At 40.9% G+C, this 26,167-nt stretch overlaps 1 protein-coding gene across 8 annotated transcripts in view; it reads right to left on the reverse strand.

Annotated features, from left to right (window-relative positions):
- Nucleotides 1–26,167, reverse strand: part of USP9X (ubiquitin specific peptidase 9 X-linked) — a 163,260-nt gene that overhangs the window by 114,104 nt on the left and 22,989 nt on the right. For 2 of the 8 annotated variants that reach the window (XM_082717799.1, XM_082717803.1), the window contains exon 2: nucleotides 19,750–19,831. The exons of 2 other annotated variants lie outside the window; for them this stretch is intronic. The gene's annotated coding sequence lies outside the window, so the exon portion shown is untranslated. Of the gene's footprint in view, nucleotides 1–19,749; nucleotides 19,832–21,745; nucleotides 23,106–26,167 lie in introns of those variants that run through there. 4 more of the 8 variants (XM_082717802.1, XM_082717798.1, XM_082717800.1 and 1 more) reach the window with 4 other exon arrangements.

The raw sequence follows: 26,167 nt of genomic DNA on the forward strand, positions 1-26,167 counted from the left end.
TAACTAGGCTGTAAATCAAGTCTCAATAAATTTAAAAGGAGAACACAGAAATAAAACTAGAACTCAACCAAAGTAAATTAATTTATTTGGGGACAGTGATCATATTCAAAGCATTTACTAGTTCCTCAATTGATTTTCCTATATAATTATGTTATCTACAAATAATGAAAATTCTGAATTCTCCTTAAAGACAAAATAAAACAAAGGCACGGTCATGTCACTGAAATATACCACAGGGTTTTTTTTTTTTTTGCTTTTTTTCTTAGTATATTTATACATTGTATTTACACATTAATAAATGCAAGAAACTTAGGCACACAAAATGAGACTAAAACAGCACACCCATGTATTCAGATCCATAGCTTGTACCTTGAAAACTAAAACATTACAAATCCTCACACATCCCTAGTTTTTAGAACTGTCCAGCCATGCATAAACAATAAGCCACCCACACCCAAAACATCTCATGCCTGGGTGGCTCAATCAGTTAAGCGTCTGCCTTCAGCTCAGGTCATGATCCTAGGGTCCTGGGATCTAGACCCATACCCAGCTCCCTGCTCAGGGGGAAGTCTGCTTTTTCCTTTCCTTCTGCCCCTTCCCGAGCTTGTGCTCTCTCTTGCTCACTCTCCCTCATATCAATAAATAAAATCTTTAAAAAAAAAAAAAGTTACAAATATTCCCAAAACATCAATGAAAACTTAGGAAGTGTCAAAAACATCAATATTGAGTTAAACACAATCTATATTTAATCTATTTCAAATCAATGATATGAACAGATGGGGAAGGAAAGAAATAGAATAGTATGGATTAAAAGCAGAAGAACCAGAATATTAGAGAAGCAATGGGGTAGGGGTGATGGACAAGTAAGTGAACATTTACTAAGCATTTACCACGAGCCAGATTATCATTTACTAATTCAAAATAGTTAATAGGGAGAACAAAGTTAGCAAATCTGGATTTCAAATACAGACAAGTTGGTACCATTGCCTCTGCTCATCCCTTTGCTATGCTCCATCACTATTTGTGCCTATTTCAGTGCTGTAAGACACCAGAGGCGGGGAATAGAATGACTTCACCAATACCATTAAGTGTGTTGGACAAACTTGTTAAAGGCCAAAATAAAATTATTTTGCCAGCAGCAATATAGTATACAAAAGCAAATGTATAAGCAGGAACACTGAACTTAAATTTCTACTCTGATACCTACTGTGTGATCTTGAGCAAACTTCCCAAATATCAATACTACAGTTGTGGTGATTAAATCAGGTAATAATCATCTTTAAATGCCAGAAGGTATCCAGTGAAGTATTAATTAGTTCCTTTTCCTAACAACATTCCATTGGAGGGAAGACATTTTAAAGACAACTATTTACAATGTAGTACTGAAGGTGGAACATGAGTATGGATTTTGAAGTGAAAAAGACCTGTCAAAGTCTACTTTGCTACCAAACATGCAGCTATGTTAATGAGATTTAGCTCACTGGCAAAAGCCAGCAAACACACTTGCAAGTCATGTTAATTCAGAAGCAATTTTCCCCTCAATACACTGATGCCTTGCATCAAGTAACAGCAGCAGTATGACGGTGGGTCATACCCCATATTCCGCTTTACTCAGGCTGGCTACATGCTCTGCCTTGGAAGTACTTACACTGTTCTCTCTGATCTTTGTGCATTTTATTTCCCCCATGTGCTAACTCCATAACCTCAACAGTTCCCTATATGGAAGGGTTCCATTAGGTTACCAGTTTTTAATAAGTCCTATATTACTATAGCTTGTCAGGAATTCAAGATGTTTTTAACTGTGCTGTTTATTTTATTAGAATTTTTATTGTTTCTATTAGTGCTCTAATTACAAAGTTACATAGCTTTTGAGTGATCCCTTTACTCTTAGCCCTGTTTTTCCCCTATAAATCCAGTTTTGGTGCCTGATTTTGCAGACCATGAAGTCTTTCAGCAACTACAATGTAACAGACATGCCTGTAACAGGTAGTGTTTAATCTCAAAGTTATCACCCCACCCCACAATTTGGCTAACACCTTCAGAGATTATTGGGAAGCTTGAATGGGAGAATGTATGTGAAGTACCTTCGAAAGAAGAGGTACCCAATAAATACTAAGTGTTCTAACAAGTGCCAGTCTCTTCTCCCCTAAAATGCCAACTAGATCATTATGTAGCCCTGACAATTCTTATTTTTGAACTTTCCCAGACTCCCAACAAATATGATCTCTAGATCAGTTCAGGGGGAAAGCATTCTCCCAACTACAAATTACCAGGATTCTATGCTCCTGATGTTTGTATCACAATTGCTCAGGCTGATTTTTAAAATAAATGGACAGCCTCAACTGTTTTATACAAATACAGCAGCTTTTATTATTCTGTTGCTTTAACACAGAATCCTACCATATTGGAAATTTTGTCCTACTTTTTAAAAAGTTTCAAATCGGAGATTATCTTAATATTTGTAAGACAACTCATAGCTCGGTATTCCTATCAGAATTTGTGCTGGCTCTAAAGAAAATTTTACAACAGGGAGAATAAAGAAACCAGTAATAAGACATCAAAATCATGTGGTGCTACACAACTTACAAATTATCTGTTGAACAAAAGAATAAACAAAAGAACCACACTTTTAGGGAGAAATATAAGCACATTTTTCATTCAATAAATAACCTAGTAAGTATGGATTGGAGTCCCAGTTCCAGCCACTTGACTCCAAGCACTAGATTTCTATCAACAATACCAAGCTGGCTCAAGTTCACCAATTTTGGTTCTACCTTAACAGCATTTTTAAAAACTACTTTCTATTTTAGCACTGTTTAAACATATGTACATATGAAATTAAAAATTAAACTCCTTATGCTTCTTGCCCTCCTACAAAACAAACTACAAACAAAACTATTAATAATAATATAAAGTGACAGATGGCAGCATATTACTGACTGCTAAGGCATGAGTTCTTGTGAACTGCACAGCTATTTTACCACCATCATATGCCATGTGGGGGACTCAGCCCTCCTACTTAATTACATCACTGTGTATACACGGTGTGCTATGACATCATTTGTCCTTGGCACCAACAAGTCGGCTTCTGTTGTTCTCACTGTCCCACAAATCAAACAGCACAATTAAGCAAAAATGTGTGAAAAATACAAAGCTAATGTAAGTACTGAAATGGTGTGGCAGTTCTTGGGTACCAGGGTGGCTCAGTCAGGTTGGTTAAGTGGTTGCCTTCTGCTCAATTCATGTTCTCAGGGTCCTGGGACTGAGCCCCCAGGATGGGCTCCCTGCTCAGTGGGAAGTCTGCTTGTCCCCCTCCTTCCCTTGCCTCTCCCCCTGGTCCATGCAAACACTCTCTCACAAGTAAGTAAAATCTTTTAAAAAATTAAAAAGTAAAAAATGGTATGGCAGTTTTCAATTAGGAGGCAGTTCAAAATACATGAACTAATTTTAAAACAAGTCTGCTTTCTTTAACAAGAAAACATCTGTTTTAACTTGAGCACAAAAAGGGTACCAAACATACTTTGAAGGCTAGAACTTAGCAGGGAATAGAGGAGGAGTGGCTTGGAAGACCATTAAGATTCAGAAATTAACTGCTCCAAATGTAGAAAATTCAACCTCTTATCTGCCCTTGAAGATTTCCTGTTACAACATTGTTAAGCCCACTGCTGTCAGCAGGAAGGTCTCTCTTCTATCAGAACTCTATTTCCCTTGTCACGCATACCTACCTACTGGTTATGGTTCTGCCTACTAAAACAGAAAACTAATATTACAATCCTTCAAAATAACGAGACTTACAGTGCTATCACCCAGACTGCTTTTCAAGAGGGAGAGATACTTCTACTTACATACTCTTTTATTTACTAAATCCTTACACAAAAGGGTGCGAGGTCCCATTAAATTCTAGTCCCTAAACAAATCAACCTATTACTGAGTGAGCAATGTTGACTTGAAATATTAGACAAAGTCACATACCAAATGTCGCAGTGTAACTACTTATCAGTCTACTCTTTGTTAAATTACAAGATTAACAACTCAAAGTTACTAATTAATAGCTTTTAACAGATCTTTATCAAAATTAGTTAATACTTGGAAGTTACTAATTCAATCACGAAATGCTAATCTATCACACTGGAAATAAGGACCTCATTTCATTTGGTCAACATTTTAAGAAAGGCAAATAGATTATCAATAATTACCATATTCAATGTGCATCCTGTGGGTATTCTTTTTGTCTAAATCTTGCACAACTAGATTAAGTCACAAATATAAAGAATTTGAAAAGGAAACGGAATTTGGAATTCCTTTCAATCAGAGGATCTTCACTATATTTTAAGTTACACAGAATGGTTTTTTAAAGAACAGCCACAAGATCTAATCCACATATACCATATAAATCACCCATCTCAAGTGTTCCAATTCAATTCTTTTCAGTTTATTCAGAGCTGTATACCTATCACCACAATCAATTTTAGAACACTTTCATCACCCCAGAAAGAAACCCATACCCATTAGTAGCAGTCATTCCCCATTCTCTCCTCACCCCCAACCCCAAGCTAATCTACTTTTTGTCTTTATAGAACTGGCCTATTCTTTTTTAAGATTTTATTTCATTTATTAGAGAGAAAGAGAACGAGCACAAGTCAGGTAGAGAGGTAGAGGGAGAAGTAGGCTCCCCGCAGAGCAGGGAGCCCAATGCAGAACTCAACCCCAGGACCCTGGGACCATCACCTGAGCTGAAGGCAGATATTCAACTGACTAAGCCGCCCAGGGGTCCCTAGAAGTGCCTATTCCTGACATTTCGTATAAATGGTACCCATACAATATGGAGTCTTTCGTGACTAGCTTCTTTCAGTTATCGTAATTGTTTTTCAAGGTTCAACTAAGTTGTAGCATGTATCTGTACTTCATTTCCTTTTATTGTTGAAAAATATTCCACTGTATAATACACATTTATGCATTCATTAGTTGATGGACACTGGCGTTTTTGTGATAGTTTTATACATATAGATGCCATTAAAAGATATCTAACAGGAAAAGTAACCTTTAAAGTCTGTATGTACAATCTTAAAGGTTCAAAGCAGCACTGCAGTACACCATGAAGGCCAATACTCAAATCAAAAGTACTGAAAGTGGAAGCCACAATACCAAGTTACCGAAAATGAATATTTTAAGTCTATAATGTTGAAGCAAAAATGCAAACTCAACATAAACATTTTAAATGTAGTATACAGAATATAAAACATTATAATCCAATTTTGGCCCTCATCCCCCTTATTATATTCAGACACTATTAAACAAAGAGGCCAGAGTTCAGCAATTATTTTTTGACATATTACAAATGAAATGAAAAGCAGAAGGGCTACAAGCAAAGGAACCTCATCTTTAAAATGGGAAAGCTGCATGCTAAGGTCCCTTCTGGCTATATTTTATGAAAGAACAAATAGTGCCCGGGTGCCGTTGGCAGATGCAAGTCAAAAGGTGGCCAGATTAATAAGGAACAAGTGCTAATTCACTCAGTGCTCATTCACTCAGACATTATATACTGTAGTGGTTAAGAGCACAGACTGAAGATAAACTACCTCAGTTTGAATTCCTGTTCTGCCACTTACCTCCACATCCAAGCTGGACAAATTCCTTAATATCTGTGTCTTCGTTTCCTAATATACGGACAGTTTTACAAAAAAGAATAGCCATAAAATGAAACCAGGTGATGGGGGTTTATCTGCATCTTTGTATATTTGATTTTTCCTAAATAAAAAGTTTGGGTGGGGGGATGGGTGAAATAGGTGATGGGAATTAAGCAGTGCATTGCTTACGATGAGCACCAGGTGTTATACGGAAGTGCTGAGTAACTATATTGTACACCTGAAACTCATATTACACTCACTGTATGTTCACCAACTGGAATTTAAATAAAAACCTAAGGGGCACCTGGGTGGCTCAGTCAGTTAAGCATCCGACTCTTGGTTTCGGCTCAGATCATGGTTGTGAGATCCAGCTCCATGTTGGACTCCGTGCCTATCTTGGGGTCCGCATGAAGATTCTATCCCTCTGCCCCTCCCTTCATTCATGCACCCACTCTCTATCTCTAAAATAAATAAAATCTTTAAGAAATAAAAATTTAAGGGACGCCTGGGTGGCTCAGTTGGTTGAGCAGCTGCCTTCGGCTCAGGTCATGATCCCAGCATCCTGGGATCAAGTCCCACATCGGGCTCCTAGCTCAGCAGGGAGCCTGCTTCTCCCTCTGCCTCTGCCTGCCATTCTGTCTGCCTGTGCTTGCTCTCTCCCCCTCTCCCTCTGATAAATAAAATCTTAAAAAAAAAAAACAACACTTAAAAAAGAAATAAAAATTTAAAAAATAAGTTTGGAAAATGGGGAAATAAGTTATCCAAGGGCAGAGAAGATCAACAAAAGCTTCTCAGAAGAACATTTGAGCAGCATCTTGAAGAGTAACAGGAGTAGCAAGTCAACTAAGTGTATATAGGGACAGAGAAGAAAAGGCAAAAGCAGCAGTATGTAATAGGATAATGTAGCCAATGTTAACAGTAGTTCAGAATAAGTGGATCAAAAGACTAGCACCCATCACCTCAAGTACCACTGAGTGGCGGCCTTCATAACCTCATTTCTCCCATCTCTGGCATTAGGTGTTACATTTCGACAAAGAAAATTTGACCTATACAAAAAGCTCACTGATAAGTAAAACATATGCAATCATGTTAAAATAAATCATATACTCTTACAGGTATTCAAGGATTATCTATATCCTTGCCCATTCCTTAAGACATGTTTATACAGGTGAAATCTGGTTAAATTATTAAAACCAGGATGGGGGAAAAAAATCTATGACAAAGACAAATTTCCCTGGTTACATTACTGATACCTAACTCCCTACCAGACCCTTAAGACAGAATCGTTAACAACTGTTTTAGCTCTTCCAGAATTTACCAAAGGAGGACAGCAAGTAAATGCTTTAAAATGCATTTCGCAAGTGTGAATTTCACACAAAAAAGAACCATAGCTAAGCTTAGACATTTATTGGAATGCATAGAATTCCTGAACAGTGGAACCAATGCAGAATCGAGTAAGCTTCCTGGTTTATTATTTTCTCTCTATGGACATTGAATACATTTGATTTTGTTTTTATTTTATTTACTTATTTTTTGGGGGGCTAGGCTCCAGGCCCAACATGGGGTTTGAACTCACACAACCCCAAGATCAGGAGTCACATGCTCTACTGACTAAGCCAGCCAAGGGTCTTCATCACTTTTTTCTCTTTGACCCCATTTCATCCATTAATCTCTTCCCCACCCCCCACTTCTGCCAGCCATCAACCTTTTCTCCATTTCTCTGAGGCTGATTTTTGTTTTTCTGATTCCACATATAAGAAATCATACGGTATTTGTCCTTGACTGATTTCAGTTGGCATAATGCCCTCCAGGTCCATACACATGGTCACCAGTGGCAAGATTCATTTTTTTTTTTTTAAAGGTTTTATTTATTTATTTGACAGAGATCACAAGTAGGCAGACAGGCAGGCAGAGAGAGTGGGGGAAGCAGGCTCCCTGCTGAGCAGAGAGCCCGATGAAGGGCTCCATCCCAAGACCCTGAGATCATGACCTGAGCCGAAGGTAGAGCTTTAACCCACTGAGCTACCTAGGCCCCCCAAGATTAATTCACTGAAAGACAGAATAAGGTGGCATCTGGGTGGCTCAGTTGGTTGAGCATCTGACTCGATCTCAGCTCAGGTCCTGATCACAACATTGTTGAGTTCAAGCCCCACAACATCGTGAGTTCACCACCACCCCCCCAAAAATGAAAAAATAGAGAGTATTGGGGTTTCTTTTCAGGAGGGGCATAAAGGAGTCTTCTGGGATGCTAGAAATGATAGACTGATCTAAGTGGTCGTTGCACAGATGTGTACATTTGTTAAAAAAAAATCTATCAAGCTACACATTTAAGACTTGTGGTCTTCACTATATGCAACTTATACCTCAATTTAAAAAATATAAATTTAGGACAACTGGGTGGCTCAGTCATTAGGCGGCTGCCTTCAGCTCAGGTCATGATCTCAGGGTCCTGGGATCAAGGCCAGCATCCAGCTCCCTGCCCAGCAGGAAGCCTGCTTCTCCCTCTCCCTGTGTCTGTTAAATAAATAAAATATTTTTTAAAAAAGAAGAAGAACGAATAAATAAATAAAATTTAAAAAGTAAAAGTTTATACTATGCAAGCCACTTGAAAAATAATGTCAAACTTCCTTTGGGAATCTAAGGCACTGGTTCCCAAAGTGTGGTCCACTGAGACCCTTTCAGGAGATCCAAAAAGTAAAACTGTTTCATAATAAGACGACTTCACTTGCTTCTGTTAGGGTCATTCTCTCTTCAGCATACAGTAGAGTTTTGGCAAAGGCTACGTGATGTATGCTATCACAAGAAATTAAGGGTAGAAACTAGCTTCCTTCTCTTACACCAAACATGAGATGCTTGCAAAAATGTAGGAGAACGCAATGCTGCTTACTGATTTTTGTTTTCTTGGAAAAGCTATTTTTCATGAAAGTATTATTTACATTAACATACAATGGGTTTGGGGTGCCTGGGTGGCCCAGTTGGGTCAAGCATCTGCCATTAGCTCTGATCATGATCTTGAGGTCCTGGGATGGAGCCCCATGTTGGGCTCCCTGCTCAATGGAGAGCCTGCTTCTCTCTCTCCCTCTGCAACACACCTCTTGTTCTCACCTGCTTCTCTCAAATAAATAAAATCTTAAAAAAAAAAAAAACATGCAATTAGTTTTATTTTCAAACACATGCACAGGTTTAAATTTTTTCCCATTTTGGGGGCACCTGGGTGGCTCAGTGGGTTAAAGCCTCTGCCTTCGGCTCAGGTCATGATCCCTGGGTCCTGGGATCGAGCCCCATATAGGGCTCTCTGCTCAGCAGGGAGCCTGCTTCCTCCTCCTCTCTCTCCGCCTGCCTCTCTGCCTACTTGTGATCTCTATCTGCCAAATAAAGAAAATCTTAAAAAAAAAATTTTTTTTTCCCATTTTACCTTCCAAAATAGTAAACATCAAAGGATATTAACTTGATATAAACAAATGCTCTTTGAGGCCTCAATAATTATAAAGTTTGAGAATGATTGGCCTAATGATATACAATGAAAATAATGAATTAAAAAAAATAATGAATTTCTTTTGCTACTTCTCTTGTAGTGATGAAAAATAAGGTATCAACATTTTCTCTGAAACCATCTGCACCAGACAAACCACTGCTACTATATTTATCTGCATACTTCATTCTCAATTAAAAAAAAAACTTCTCCCAAATATTATTTTCCCTGGCTGGCTACATCATTTTTTAACAGCAGTTTGTCCTTAAAGCTTAAGCTAGACTTCAGATGAAAACTTAACCAAACTTTAGGCTGCTCTGCCAGCAAAGAAATTATATCCTGGCTAACAACTCTGTGCTCCCTAAATTCACACTACAAGCTGTTGGCCAAGCACAATTAGCCCATAAGAATCTAAGTAAAACAAAGCCCTCCAGAAAAATCCAGACACACAGACACAGAAAGGAAAAACAAGTTAAAGGCAACATTCAAATTATTTTCTTATCCCTCCCTTTACTTCTCAACCCAAATCCAACAACTCCTGAATCTATTAACTCTTTTTTCACCTTTCCCATTTTCCTTTACTTGAAAATCTTTCTTCTCTGGAATCCATACATCTCTAGGGATAAAGATAAAATTTATTAACTCAAAAAAAAAAAAAAAAGTGGTAGCTTAAGTCATCTCTTTTAAAGATAAGAGTAATGAGGACCCAAGAATTAAGTGATTAACAGAGAGCAGGGTAAATGGAACTAAAACACAGCCTTTTTAATCGAAGTCCAGTACCCTTCCACTGACTACACCATTTTCAATTCAAATACGAATGCTGTTTTGAAACACAAAAAAAACCTCCAAACTAGGAGCAATGGAATTAATGCAATTATTTGAATAGTACGATTATTATTCTACCTTTGTGTATCAATCTAATTTAAAAGCTGTAAAATAATGCCTATACAACAAACCATGGTGAGCCAACAGTTAACAGTCTCTGGATACCAAATTCTAGTCCCCCACATTTTAAGGGAGGGAGGAGGTAAGAAAGCCATGTGCTCTGATAATCCACTGTTTAAGTAACAGAGCCACACTGGGAAAAAGTCATTCTATAACCCAGATTCCTCTCTATGACCTTTCAAGACATATCAATAGTCAGAAGCTCTCAAGTGAAGATATGAAGTTGGGAATGGGGGAAGAGCTGAAGATATTAAAGGTGCTTTGCTTTCCAGCTCAACACTCCCTTCAATGATGGAAGCCAAAGTCAAATTAGCAGGAACTCCCTCATTCAAGGGGAGTCCCAGGTAGCTCACTTCCTTTACTCCATTCCCTTAGCCAGTGTTAAAAATACTGCCTCAAATTCTCTCTGCTCCCCAACTCTCCTCTGACATGTCTGCCACAGTGCCATTAGAATTATCTTTCAAAAACACAAACCCAATAATCTCTCACTTTAACTTAAAGGTTCATCTCATTACCCTAAAAACAAACAGAAGGGCCCTAATGTGGCACCCAAATTCGTCCCTTGTGATCTAGCCTCACCTCCCACAATCCCTTCCCTCTCAATTATCTCCAATGCTCCTTCTATAGTCTCCTACTAACTTTGCTCTAAAACACTGCAGTTTCACTTCCATTCCTCCATTTCAAGTAGTGGTTCTCAAATTTTGTTTCCAGGACACAGATGGCAATGTCTGGAAATATTTTTAGTTATCAAAATGGGGGGAGGGGAGGAGGTACTACTGACACCTTGTTGGTAGAGGCCAGAAAGGAACAGAACAGCACCCCACACCACAAAGAATCATCTGGCTTCCAGTGTCAATACTGTTAAGATTAAAAACCCTGATCTTGGGGCGCGTGGGTGGCTCAGTTGGTTAAGCATCTGACTCTTGGTTTCAGTTCAGGTTGTGATCTCAGGGTCTTGAGATGGAGGCCCACATAGCACTCCACACTCTGCGGAGCCTGCTTGATACTCCCCTACTCTCTGCCATTCCTCCCAACTCCCACTCCCCTGTCCCTCTGTGTGTGCACATACGTGCCCTAAAACAAAACAAAAACCAACAAACCAACCCTGATCTCAAGTTGCTCCCTCTGCCCAGAAGTCCCTGTTCTAACTCACAGGGCCACCAAAAGAGCACACTTTCAGCAAACCTCACTCAACATCAAATTACAATGATTTCTTCATCTCTTCTGCTACTACATTTTTCACACCTCTATGTAACATAGCACTTACCACATGTATAATTAATTGCCTAACTTGCTAGACAATAAAGCTTGTAAGTAAGAATCACCTTTGTATCCCTTGCACCAGTATGGTATTAAATTAATGAATTCAATTGTTTTAAGAAATCAATCACCCAATCCAAAGCCTTCACTTTACGATTTCATGAAGGTTAAGAACTTGCTCACTAGTTGGTAAAGAAATTACAACTGTAATCTACGCCTTTGACTAAGATTAGAGCTCTTTACTACCTACTATACCACTCTCTCCATCAGGCTGAGGAAGGTTTGGACCACCTACAAGACAGTTCAGACTTAACAGCCTCCGGAACTTCCAGAGCCACCTTCCAGGGGCTTTATCTGAAGAAACACAAACAAATAGTAAAGTAAGTTAAGACCAAAAGAAAAGCACAGGAAAAATGCTACCAGAATTCACAGAAAGTAAAGACCTATTTCCAACTAAAGAAAATACTTCAGGGGTGCCTGGGTGGCTCTTAAGCCTCTGCCTTCAGCTCAGGTCATGATCTTGGGGTCCTGGGATGGAGCCCCACATGGGGCTCTCTGCTCAGCGGGGAGTCTGCTTCCCCCCTCAACCCACCTGTCTCTCTGCCTACTTGTGATCTCTGTCAAATAAATAAGATCTTAAAAAAAAAGAAAAGAAAATACTTCATGAATATAGCTTGTAAGCTAGACATTGCAGGCTAGCCATAAAGGGGAGAGATGGAGCTCAAAGAAGTAAAACCATGGGAATAGGAAAGGCTGGGCCATCCACATCAAGTATGGATTGATTAGATGGGAGAACAAGAAATCACCTTGGAAAAGCAGCTTGGAATTATGTCAGAATGACCTCGTTTGGATAGAGCTTCCATGGTATATTCTAGGCAGTATTTTGGTATTTTTAAGTAAGTTCTACATGCAACATGAGGCTTGAACTAACGACCCTGAGATCAAGAGGTGCATGTTCCACCAACTGAGCCAGTCAAGTGCCCCAGTTCTGAGGAGTATTTGGAGAAAGCAGGAAGAGATGAGGGACACGATTCCTGTGGCTGTGTAGATGAACAGAAGCCAAAGAATCTTGCCATTTCTCCTTTCACTGATGATTCTTCTTCCCATGATGCACTGAGAATAACTCAGGTAATGCCTGAGTAGGAGCAATTTGAGACAGCTGACATTTATATGGCTCAGATAATGACATCCAGTCAGACAAGGAATATACCTGCAGGAAATACATTAGGTTCCTCCTCCCACCCTCAGCCTGGACTTAAAATCCCTTTCACCCCAGCTCAACACACTCAAAATCAAAAACTAACAAGAACTTTGGATAACTGATTTGTATCTACAAAGGATATAATAAACAGCTGTAAACATACTGATTAAATACGAGTAAATGAATTTTTCTGCAATCACTTTCAAAAGAGCCTAGGCAGTACCTTTCCCTTCCATACAGAACACATCCCTGAAAATGTGACAGAAATTAAATATTCTAAAGCCAAATAATAGATTCACATGTTCCTAGAGCTTTTCCCAACTATTATAAAAATCCCTAATTACACCTCACCTTTCACATATAAGCTTTACTGCACATTTGCCATACTTAATTTCCTGTGTCAGTGTTATTTCATCCACCACTGAACAAAGTCAACCAACATAACAAATGAGAACAACCTACCCAGTAATGTTAAAGACTTATATCCCTAATCAGTTCCCTATCTCAAGGGTATTAAGTTTGGAGCCTCCAGCTGATACAAAGAATAGGAAACTCCTAAAAAGGATATTGAAGAAATAAAATAACAGAAGTGTGGAAGAATAAAGAGTGTATGGAGGATTGGGAGAGTCAAGCAAATGAAAGATGGGGGGGATAAAGAAAAAAATGGTGGGAAATTGAGTTACAAAGTTATATGAAAATCAACTTCTTAATGAAAGTTTACAGCAGTGTTTACAAATGCAGTAGCTGAAAGGGGAGCAGGCGAGGGAAGAGAGACATGAAAATCGTCTCCTACACAGGATGAACAAATGGCACACACTCAAGGCCTGAGACAGGAGTAAGTGGAGGCAGAGGACAGCAGACACGAGGATACATGACTTGGTGAATTACATAACTGGTGAGAACTTTTAACACATATTTAAATAATATGGTTGCTTCTACAAGATAGAACTATTGGAGGTGGGGTTTGCATATTCTTTTTCCTTTTATTCCTATGTGCTACCCAAACATTTTAACAGAATACATTAATTTCATAATCAGATGATAAATTATAAAGTATATAGCATCTTTAGAAAGCTTTCCATCAAATAACAGATTGGTTTAAGTATTCAAAAGTAGGCTTGGGGGGAGGGGTGTCTGGGTGGCTCAGTCAGTGAAGCATCTGCCTTTGGCTCAGTTCATGATCCCAATGGTCTGAGATCGAGCCCCACATCCGGCACCCTGCTCAGCAAGGTGGCTGCTTTTCCCTCTGCCACTCCCCCTGTTGATGCTCTCTCTTTCTCTCTCCATCAAATAAATAAATAAAATCTTTAAAAAATAAAAATAAGCTTTGGGACGTCTGGGTGGCTCAGTGGGTTAAAGCCTCTGCCTTCAGCTCAGGTCATGATCCCAGGGTCCTGGGATTGAGCCCCGCATCAGGCTCTCAGCTCAGCAGGACGCCGGCTTCCCTTCTCTCTCTGCCTACTTGTGATCTCTGTCTGTCAAATAAATAAAAATCTTTAAAAAAACAAATAAGCTTTGGTAATCTGAAAAATTCATTTATACAAAACATTAGCCCCTAAAACATCAAGTTAATGAAATATTTTGTAATGTTTCCTTCCAATTTAGCTTTCCTTTAATGAGTATCAAATACCACCGCCCTGCTTTCCAAATGGTGCTTTTTGTTTCATAGACTCTAGCTCTAAAGGGCTTGTGGAAACTGATTTTTAAAAAAAGATTTTATTTAGGGGCACCCAGGTTGCTCAGTGGGTTGGAGCCTCTGCCTTTAGCTCAGGTCATGATCCCAGCGTCCTGGGATGGAGCCCCATATAGAGCCACGCATCAGCTCTCTGCTCTGCAGCAGGCCTGCTTCCTGCCTATTTATGATTTCTGTCCAATAAACAAATAAAATCTTAAAAAAAAAAAAAGATTTTATTTATTTGAGAGAGAGTATGTGTGTGTGTGAATGTGAGCAGAGGGAGGGGCAGAGGGACAAGCCGAATCCCCGCTGAGTGGGGAGCCCAACTCAAGGCTCAATTCTAGGCCCCCCGGGATCATGACCTAAGCCAAAATCAGACACTTAACCACCTGGGTCACCCAGGTGCCACAGAAACTGATTTTTAAACTCACTCTAACCAGTATATATGACAGGAACAATTCTGTTTTGCCCACCTTATATCTCTGTTATCTGGCACAATACCTAGAACATAATAACCATTTAACATGTAAGTGCAGAATTTAAAATCAAGTATGAAATACAAAGGATTCAAGTAAAATTAGACAAAATGATAAGCCTGAAGAAAGGTAAAATATGCTGGAATTCATCTCTAAGCCAGTAATTCTCCAAAGGTAGTTCCATACTTGGAAACTTGTTAGAAATACACACTTTTGAGCCCCATCCCATACTTACTGAATCAAACTCAGGGGGCAGGACCTAGAAATCTGTTTTAACAAGTCCTCCAGGTTTTAGAACCTTGCCCTAAACCAGGGCTGGCAAATTATGTTCACAGACCAAATCCAACCTCCTGTTTTTATATAGCCCACAAGCTGAGAATGCATTTCACACAGGAATATTTACAACCAATTTAATGACAGGGAACACTAACTTTAAATCCTCCATTAGGCCCCAAAAAACCAAACCAAACCAAACCAAAACAAAAACCCACTATTTATGAGCCCTCCCATTCTATTCTTATTAGATCCAAATTACAAATAATTGCACCATCATATTTTGAATTTCACCCACAGAATATTGACCCAATAATCTTAATTTCTCCTCTTAGCACACAAAACCCAAAACATTTCTGATCTGGCTTTTTACTGAGAAGTCTGCTGATCCCTAATTTGAATTGGGAGGTATTATCAAGGAAAACAACCAAATCTTTATATACTACCTTGATCAGGGGCAAAATACTCTGTTAGACACAACATGGGTCTAATGCCATGTAATAATTTCCATTCTTTCTGCTGTCTGAGTAGACGTACTCAGTTCTTAGAAATAACCAAATGAGAGAAAAGACCACAAGAGATCTAACAACCTAAACTCAGAATAAAAACACCAAAGTCGGTAGGAAGGAAATTGGCATAAATAGGAGAGGAAAGGGAGTTGTCGTCTCCTACTCCCTTTTTTTTTTTTTCCTTTCCATCTAAATTTTCTTCTCTTCCTACTTCATAGGCTCTGCAACCAAGGATGGGATCCAAGACAACCAGCTCAAACTCATGCCAAGGAAAACAATTCCTCTAATAATGGCTGGCCAATCAATATGGGTCTGAAGTGTTCAAAACTTCTATGATTGATCAGTTACAGAAAGATAAACTGAAAGAAGCCCAAACGTGATGATACATCAATTTTGTATGCAATTTTGTATGCAGTTCTAGGTATTAGGAGTCAGATATTCCTCCAGATTTTGCCATTCAGGCAGTTATTGTAAAGAGTATTATTATTCTATATGCTCTGTAATACACGAAGGTAAAGGACAGAACTGCTGACCTTATTACCCATTAACCATCATCAGAGAGAAATTTAAGTGTGAATTTTAGGACAGTGACTACAAAGGTAACAAATCAAAGAAGAGTTACTGTGCCTTATTAAATATGGAAAGAACTTCATGCAGAACGTAATCTATGTACACTACCTTAGTCAAGTTACTTCAGCAGCTTTTAAAGCCATGCTCTTCATCTGAAAAACAAGGAGTTTGAGGTCTAAGACTCCCTCCAGGACTGCTCATCATAAAACAACTATCAGGGCGCCTGGGTGGCTCAGTCAGTTAAGCTTCTGCCTTCGGATCAGGTCATGATCCTAGGATCCTGGGATGGAGTCCCACATAAGACTCCCTGCTCAGTGGGGAGTCTGCTTCTCCCTCACCCTCTCCCCCTCCTCCCTGCTCGTGCTCTCTCACTCAAATAGACAAAATCTTTTAAAATAAATAAATAAAATGAATAAAAAATAAAAGACAATTATCAGATCAATTAAGTAACTCCAAGTAATAAAGAGAATTAGAAAAAAAGAAAAAAATAGAGAAATCATACTCACAAAGAATGTAATATGGTAAATTGACTACTCATCCAACAAATAATTATTGAATACCTATGTGCCAGGCACTTTCTAGGTACTAGAGATATATCAGTGACAGGATCTTGAGTCTGGTAAGATGAATGCCACAAATCTAAAATTTGGAGGACAAAAACCAAAGCATCTAAACAAAGTAAGTGAAACAAACAAACAAAAAAAAACACCAATAGCATAGAGGTAACTGACAGAGCACCAATACAAAAAAGGAATGGCAGGAGGAAGGGTTGAACAGCACAGTATGTAATTCCTGGCCAAAAATTAAAAGCATTACAAGTACAGCTATTCTTAAACTCAATAAGCAAGAATTCGCATACTGTACTTGACATTTGTACTCACTGGAGAAGAATGGAAATCAGAATGAAATTCTATTTAAAAGAAACTGAAAAATAAAAGGAAAATTCCATTGGATTATACAATAATTAGGTATATTTTTATAACAAAATTCAGTCTCCCCATCTATGAGGCACAATAAAGAATGACAGAATCAGAGCTAAGAAAGACTTTAAACAATCAGCCAGTCCAATGCTCTTCACTTCATACAACATAAGCTTCTACACAATAGCAATCTCTAGAAAAGGACCTGGCATATAGCAGATGCCCAATAAATATTTATGGAATGGATTAAAAGCAAACCAATGTCTTAAAACAGGTATTAATAAGCTAGTATTATTAGAGCTGGAGCCTTGACTCCCAAGAAAGTGCTCAGTAAGAAATAATGAATTTTGGGGTGTTTGTGTCTGTGTGTATACATGAAACTCTGGAATCCTGGTCTCTCCCAACTTAATCTAGCTTCTAAACTTTTTGCTACCTTGTGTCTGAAATTTTATTTTTTTATTTTTTTTTTTTATTTATTTGACAGAGATAGAGAGAGAAGCACAAGTAGACAGAGCAGCAGGCAGAGGGAAAGGGAGAAGCAGGCTCTCCACTGAGCAGGGAGCCAGATGCGGGGACGGATCCCAGGACTCTGGGATCATGACCTGAGTGGAAAGCAGCCGCTTAAACAACTGAGCCACCCAGGCGCCCCTGAATTTTTGACAGTGTGATTGGCAAAACTAAACTCAAGTGAGAATATTACTGCCTAATGATAGGACACAAAACTCAAAGAATCTCAGCTCTTCTCTTTTCCTCAAATGAAGTGCAAAGAATCCCCTAGCGGGACATCAGAAATATTTTTTGAGTTTTTTAAATGCCTAGTTTCTACCCCAAAATAACTCAATCATAATTTCCAGAGCATAAGACCTAGAAAAATACCTCCTTTTGGGGGGGGGGGGGGGATTTTGGAAAAGCTCTACAGGTGATTCTGATACACAGCTGAGATAGAAAATCATTGTTAGACAGTAACTGGAAATAGAACTAAAAACCCTTATAGAATACTTGTGTAGTGTGTACATGCATACCGAAGCCCACAAGACTAGAACATGCACGTATGAAGAACAAATTTAGGAAAAGTACCTTAACAGTGTACTTTTTCATTTCTTGTTCCTTAAAAGTATATTTACATTGGTCATTAATTTACATTCAACAGTAAAAATTCAAACACCAATAAACATAAGTATCAAAGGTTCCATAAAGTCTTCTTTTCCTTTTCATACTTTATACCATAGAAAATAAGATTACAATGACCATTAATAGAAAGATCTTTGAGATCCTGTGCTGCATTAAGAAAGTTCCTAGATTTCGCATTAGCAGGCTTTCTCCCCAGCCTCAATACAGAATTTAAGACATCGGACCAAGAGAATTAAGAGAAATAAACACCAAATAAAGGCGTTTAATGCTATTTCCTTTATTCCATTAAACTGATACTATGAAAACGCAAAAGGAGACCTCTAGTTTTGAAAACGTTTTGTAAAAATTACACTGATTTTAAACCAAGCTAAATAAAACTCAGTATTTTCAAATTGAGATAATAGAAGCTCACATGATACTAAATGTTCATTTATGAGACGATTTAAATAAATTACTGGGAGACAAATGCCTGGATTTTACATCTTTTAGGAACGTTATGTTGCCTAACATTATTTTAGTCATAAACACACCCACCAACTAAACTATCAAGCAGAACATGTTGGGAGACATATGGAAGAGGAAGAACCTACTTGCTGCAAAGCTTTTAACACCTCCCTGGCTAACTAACTTATTTCCCAAGTTGCAGATAATTGTCATATTTTTATTAAAATTTTCATCTAAAGCTAATCTGGTTCAGGAAACAGATGAAAGTTCCAAATGTTTTTTAAAAATAGTGATCAGTCTCATTTCTTTAATGTGGCACCATAGCTGAAACACCACTGGTTGACAGACCTCAATCCCTCACCTCTATGATGGAGACATTATTTATGCTGATAATTGAAAACAGTTGAGGAAAAAAAAAAATCCATCTTCTTATTTAAATGCTTGAAAGTTCAATAAGAACACGCTAAGAGCATTAACAGTGGTATTCAACTCTGACTGCATGGAAATTATCCACAGTGGTTTTAACATAAACCTTTGCCCAGGACCCCTATCAGAACTAATCAGTATCAGAGAGTGAGATCCAGCCATCAGTATTTTTCTTCCCCCCACCTAAACTCCCTTAAGTGATTCTAAAGTGCAGTCAGGTTTGAGGGTTAACACATTAACCCCTTCCCCAAACATTAACGTTAGATCCTATACTAAGAACTTAGCAACAAACAGGGCAGCTTTCAAAAATAAAACTCAAAAAACAAAAACAAAAAAAGAGGGGGAAACTAAAATCTCCCCCCTCTCAATTTTTAGGGGGGGGAAAAAAAGTATCAAGATTCGGAAAACATACCAGCAAGAGGGGATATATAATGCAGACTATTATGAAACCATCACATTATTTTAGAATTCAAACGCAAAACAAACAAAACAGGACAAAACAAAACAACCTCACCAAAAAACAAACACAACTAGCTCAAGAACCACAGAATAAGATCCTTTCCCAAAGTGCCCAAAAGAGTTACAAGAACACTGATCTGTAACACACACCCCCATATATTTTGAACAACCTTCCTTAACCTAATTTAAACAAAGACTGGTTTCAATATTAAAAATTCTAGAAATATAAAAACTTCATTAAAGTTAACCTTATAAAAGTAAACTGAAAGAATGCTTGCTTGTGTCCAACTAATCAAGAACTTGACTAACAAATTCATGACAAATATCCATTTTAAAAAGCTATAAACAGCATTATTAATACCATCTGAAAAAAATTTATCTTTGAAGAGACAGCCACGAAATCCCTCATCTTCTTGAGATGTCAGAATATTTATTTCAAGATCCTGGAAGAAAAAAAGATCCAGAGTAAATCCTACTTGAGCATTCCATCAATAAAACAAGAGAAGTATGGAACACCAACAAGGGATTACAATAATTTGGTAAAAGGTAAACTCTGCCCTTCAAAGAACTTTCTGAAGAATTTAGATTCTCACGTGTACTGTTCTTGCCGTTATTCAATCCCTCCAGAAATTTTTCCTCTCAGAAACTACCAAGGTCAGCAAACAAAAGGAAGAAATGGCATGAGAACATTAAAATAACACATTAAAAATTCCAAGTTAAATGTCTGTACAAAAAATACAGGAAAAAGGGTAGGGGGAAAATATCTGTATACTCCAAATGTCTTATTTTTAAAATAAAGACAACAAAACATAACAAACATTTTTTGAGTTCACCTTTGGGAACACCAATTTCAAATACTTCTATTTTTCCCTCTATGCAGACACTGGAACAATAAAGCTTAATCTTTAAGAACTTGAGAGGCATTTGCTGAAACCAAAATGGCAGCCCACTGAATCAGTAGACCAGGGAGATCTAAAGGAGAGTTTGCAGTCTCTATTTTTAAATTCAAGTGTACGGATTAAGAAAGCCAACGAGTCCTTACTATATAATCACTCAGAGTAGATAATGAGCTCCAAGAGAGGGTTAAGTACCTGCTGAAAAGTTTCCTAATCAATAAATACAGCCCAGATTCTTCCTCAGAAATGAAAGTATACAAACGTTATGTAGATTTAGGAGGTTCCTGAGCTTCCAGGTAAAAGAGGGCTACAAGTATTTCCCTCACCCCAAATAAGGCACGAATACTTAAAACCACAACTCGCTCAGTTCAATTCTAAGACAATCCGAAGAAATTACACACACCTGTAAACTGCACGGTGGAAAATCCAATTAAGGTTATAACCATGTAACTTTCAAAAAATATATGCATAGTTTAAGCAGGTTCCACTGGAAATCTTAAATTCCCATATAAGTTCTAGTCCCCACAGAAACCCCTATAAAGATTACAAAACAACGTATACACCTGCTCCGTAACTCTCAGTATTTCACAATGAATGAAAAATAAACAATTTCTGGAACCCGAAGCCTCGTACCACAGGAACCTAGAGGGCTCATTATCACCAAGCTCGCAGAGGCTAATATTTTTGCAGATAATCAGTTAAAAATAGAAAGGTGGTGGGTCCAAGCTAGGTGGGAGGCGATTTCTGCATCAAAACAGCTTTCGCGGCTTTGGCCCTCAGCAAATGAAAGGGGACGACGGAGGTGTAGGGGGCCGATAACCCGGCTCAGGCTCTCGGTCCAGAGGGCCGAGAAGCTGACGGTTATCGCGGGAGGGTGGGGGGAAAACGGACAAGTCGTCGGGCCTGATAGCCAGGCGTAGCCGAGCGGAGGCCTAGCTCTGCTGCTCCAAATCACTCCACCTCAGTAATGGCGTTTGGTGTCAAGTGGAACTAAACTGGGGAGGAGAGCGGCCTCGAGTCTGCCGAGAGCCCCGTTTCAAGGCCGAGGGCCGGGGGCGACTAGCCCCCGCAGCCGACCCGGCCCCCGGGCGCCGATGCGGGGGCTGCACGCCGGGCGCCGAGACTCCATCCTCCTACTCGGCCCCAGACAGGACTGGAAGGGGGAGGAGGGGGAGGGACGAAGCCGTCAGCCATTTTCCCTTACAGTCCAAAACACACAGCCACGCTCCCGGGACGCCGGCTCCGCACCGAGCGGAGTCCCGCGCCCCCACCCGCGCCGCGCGCGCTCGCCCACCCCGAGGCGGGGGTGGGGTGGGGAGGGGGGGCCGGGGAGTCCCCGGCCCAGTCAGCGGCCCGCCGAGAGAGGAACCGTGGGCTCGCACACCCCCCTCGCCGTCCTCCCCTCAGATCCAGCTGTTGGCCCCGGAGAAGCGCCTCGTCCCGGCGCGGCCGGCTACTCACCGCACGACCCGGGCGTTTTCTCCTCAGAAGCAGGGCACGCGGAAGCAGCAGGCAGCTGCAAGACTCAGTCCCAGGACAAGGCCGACCCTGGGTGCATCCCAAGCCCGGGGGTGACTGGCGACAAAGTGTGTCGAGAGGCTGCGGGCGTCAAGACCAGGAAGCTGCACGGGGGCGCCGGAATTCGCTGCTCGCCGCGCCCGCCCTGCAGCAACGGTGGCCGCGGCCGCCTCCTCCTCCTCAGCCGGCGGCGGCGGCCTCTTCCCTCTTCTCCCCTCGGGCCGGGGCTCTAACTGAGCTCAGACGGGCTCCGGGCGGTGCGTTTCTCCTGCGTCACCTCCTCCCGCTCCTCCTCCTGCAGTGGCGGCTTCACCTTCTCGTGGTCGCCGCCTCTTTCCCCGCTCCGGGCCTGGTCGCTTTGCTGCGGCTCGCTCCTCGCTCCCGGCGCCGACCGGAGCACCGAGGGCTGAGGCGGCCGCCTCCCGGGAGAGAGGCGGCAGCGGCGGGCTCCCGCGAGGCCTGAGAGCTGAGCAACGCGGGGAGGGGCTCCGCGCGGCAGAGGCCCGGACGGGCCGGGTGCTGTGAGGTTGCGGCTCCGACAACGGCGGAGACTAGCTTCCGCAGCCGCGGACGCCCGTCCTCGCCAATATGGCGGATCCGGCAAACCAAAAAAAAAAAAAAAAAAAAAAAAAGAAAAGAAAAAAAAGAAAAAAAAAACGCTCGGCCACTGGCGGCGGCGGTAGCGGCGGCGGCAGTAGCACTGGTGGCGGCGGCGGCGGCAGCAGCGCGGCGGCGCAGACTCCCACTAACCCCAGCGCCGCCCAAAGCCGTGAGGATCCCCCGCCCCCATCTAGCCCCGCCCCTCACAAGGCCCGCCCTCTGGCCCTCCTCCTTCGTCTCCTCCTCCCCACTACCCCCCTTCTCGCTCAGCTGCTCCTTCTGCTCCCTTCCCCGACACCCTGGGCCGTCGAGCCAGGGAGAGTTGCGCGTGCTACCAGGGAAGCCGGGCCAGGCGCGAGGCGCTTGGAACCCGGAGAACTGGAGTGGGGGAGGGGAACACAATGCGGTACAGATTGTTCACGCAGTACGGTGTCTTTCCGTCGGCCCCTCGGGGATCGCGCTACGTTCCAAACCCCTCGTATCAGGAGCGATGTGAGAACAGAGGTGACACGAGGACAAGGAAAAGTGGGGGAAGGGAGATCCGGAAGGATCTGGCATACCACGGAGAAGAAGGAGCTGGGAGATTTGGCAGTGTGTGGCCAGGAAAAGGTTAATCGCGCAAACCGCAGCTGCGTCGCTCAGAGTTTGACTTGGGCCGCTTGTTTTTGTTCCATTGTGAACCGTGCCCCGGCGGCGAGTGCCCGGATGATGACGTCACCAATCTCCCCCCTTTTCCGGGATTGTGGGGGGAGGGGTAGCGGAAAGACAAGATCTTGAGACCACGCGCTGGGCGGTCTCACCCGCGGTGCGTTGGGGTCCCGGGGGCAGAGCTGACCCGCGTCACTTGGCCCGTGAGCCAGCCAGGCCCGTTGGGCGGGTACCTTGGGGGTGGCAGCAGTGCCAGGTCTCCAGGGCCTGGCCACCTGCTCCTTGCCGATAGACGGAAGGTGTGGCTATCTCCTCCGGGGTGGGAGGGGGGTTACGTGGAGGTTTGGGGGAACCTCCCCCCCCATAAAGCAAGTGCTCTGAGAAATTCATTCCCTTGATCCTGCAGCTTCAGGACCTGTAAGCGCCTGGGCTTCCTCACAACCTTACTGTGACCGACCACCCTCTGAGCATAGGAGCCCTTAGAACAGCAAAGAAAGATCTATAAAGTGCCATGGACGGCACAGCGACAAAACAGTACTGAACAGCAAGATTAGGTTCTTTTGCCAAATCAATACAACTAACATAACACAATTAAAAAAAAAAAAGTGTTAGAATCGACAAAGGCCTTAAGAACCCACTACATGCACCATGTATGTCATGGCCTATTTTCTACATGTTTATATTCCAAAGTAAAGGTTATCAGGCTAATTTCAAATAAATGGTGTGCTTCGATCAATACTATATAATCTACCTCTGAGACCAAACGAGAAAAGAAACGCAGTTTCTAATCTACCACATTTCCTTCTGACTTAAAAAAAAAGTGCTTTTGAACACTAAATGAAAAATTGTCGCAGACCCTTATAAAATAAGATTGTTATATTTTGTATGGAAGAGAGTTAGATTTAGTTATGCTATGTTAATCTACAACAGAGTTGTTAAAATGGAATCCAAACTAATTGGGTATGACAGTACATTACTAGTATCTTAAATTTTAAAATCATTTCTCTATGTGTTACTAAACTCATGTTTTTGCCCCAAATTATCTAACAAGGTATCCAAGAAAAAATTCATAGCCCGAATAATTCATAGCACATTTTACCTTGTTTTTATAAGTATTTCCATGAATGGCTTTTCTTCTCCATTAGCTTATGAGCCCCTAAATAGCAGACACTACCATCTGTGTACACTGTAGGTTTATTAACCGCATGATTTTACTTAATCCTCAGAACCCTGTGAGGTAGCCAAAACTTATATTGCTATCACTAATTTTAGATAAACAGAAAGGATCAGTGATTTGCCCATGGATTGGAAAGGACAGGATTGGAAAGTGTTGAACAACCGGTCTTTTAACCCTATTGAAAGTGCACCTTTAATAAGGATGTTGGGGCACCTGGGTGGCTCAGTGGATTGAGCCTCTGCCTTCCGCTCAGATCCTGATCCCGGGGTCCTGGGATCGAGCCCCGCATCCCTGCTTCTCCCTCTCTCTCTGCCTGCCTCTCTGCCTACATCTGCCTACTTGTGATTTTTTCTCTGTCAAATAAATGAATAAAGAATATTTAAAGAAAAAAAATAAGGATGTCTACCCTCACCAATTCTGTTCAACATTGCCCTTGTGGTTCAAACCACAGCAAGAAAAAGAAAAGGCACACAGGTAAGAAAACAATTAAATCACTTCTATCCTCTATTTGCAGATGACATGATCTTATATATATAAACTCCTGGGAAATCTACTATAGAACACTATTAGAGCTAATAAATGAGTTTGGCAAAGTTTGCAGGATTTAAGATCAATAATAAAAAAGATTATATATTTATTTATTTATTTATTTGACAGAGAAAGAGAGATCACAAGTAGGCAGAGAGGCAGAAAGAAGCAGGCTCCCTGCTGAGCCGAGAGAGCCTGATGTGGGGCTCAATCCCAGGACCCTGAGACTATGACCTGAGTCGAAGGCAGAGGCTTAACCAACTGAGCCACCCAGGTGCCCCCCATGTATTTTTATATACTAGCAATAAACAATCTGAAAATGAAGTTAAGAAAACAATTCTATTACATCATGACATCAAAAAGCATAAAACTGTAATGAATGAATTTAACAAAAGAATTTAACAAAAGAAATCCAAGATTTGTACAATGAAAACTACAAAACACGGGCACCTGGGTGGCTCAGTGGGTTAAAGCCTCTGCCTTTGGCCCAGGTCCTGATCCCAGGGTTCTGGGATCGAGCCCCGCGTCGGGCTCTCTGCTCTTCGGAGAGCCTGCTTCCTCCTCTCTCTCTGCCTGTGTCTCTACCTACTTGTGTTCTGTCTGTCAAATTAAAAAAAAAAAAAAGAAAAAGAAAAGAAAACTACAAAACAACATTAGAAGAAATTAAAGATGACCAAAATAAATGGAAAAACAGCCCATGTTCAAGGATTAGAAGATTTAGTTTTGTTAAAATAGCAGCACACCCCCCAAATTGATCTTCATAATGAACCCAATCCCTATCAAAATCCCAGCAGGCTCTTTTCGCAATAAGCACATGAAAACATGCTCAACATCACCAGTCTTGAGGGAAATGCAAATCAAAACCACAATGAGATACCACTTCACACCCATTAGAATGGCTATAATTAAAAAAAAGAAAAGGGAAAATAGAAAGTGCTGGCAAGGATATGGAGAAATTGGAACACTTGTGTTCTGCTAGTGGGAATGTAAAATGAGGCAGCTGCTATAGAAAAGTTTGGCAGTTCCCCACAACCTAAACATAAAATCACCCTATGGACCAGCAATTCCACTCCTAACTATAGACCCAATATAGAACGAGAATTGAAAGCAGGGACTCAGATACTTGTTCATCCTTGTTCAGGGCAGCACTATTCACAACAGCCATAATGTGGAAACAGTTGAAATGTTCACTAACAGATGAGTGGAAAAACGAGATGTAGTGCACAATGGAGTATTATTCAGACTTCAAAAGGAATGAAATTCCAACACAGGCTATAACGTGAATGGACCCTGAAACATTATGCTAAATGAAAGAAGCCAAACACAAAAGGTCACATATTGTATAATTCCACTTCATAACGTACCTCAAACAAACAAATTCATGGACAGCCAGCAGAAAAGAGGTTACCAGA

The sequence above is a fragment of the Mustela nivalis genome, assembly GCF_964662115.1.
Source record: "Mustela nivalis genome assembly, chromosome: X".
Taxonomy (NCBI): Eukaryota; Metazoa; Chordata; class Mammalia; order Carnivora; family Mustelidae; genus Mustela; species Mustela nivalis.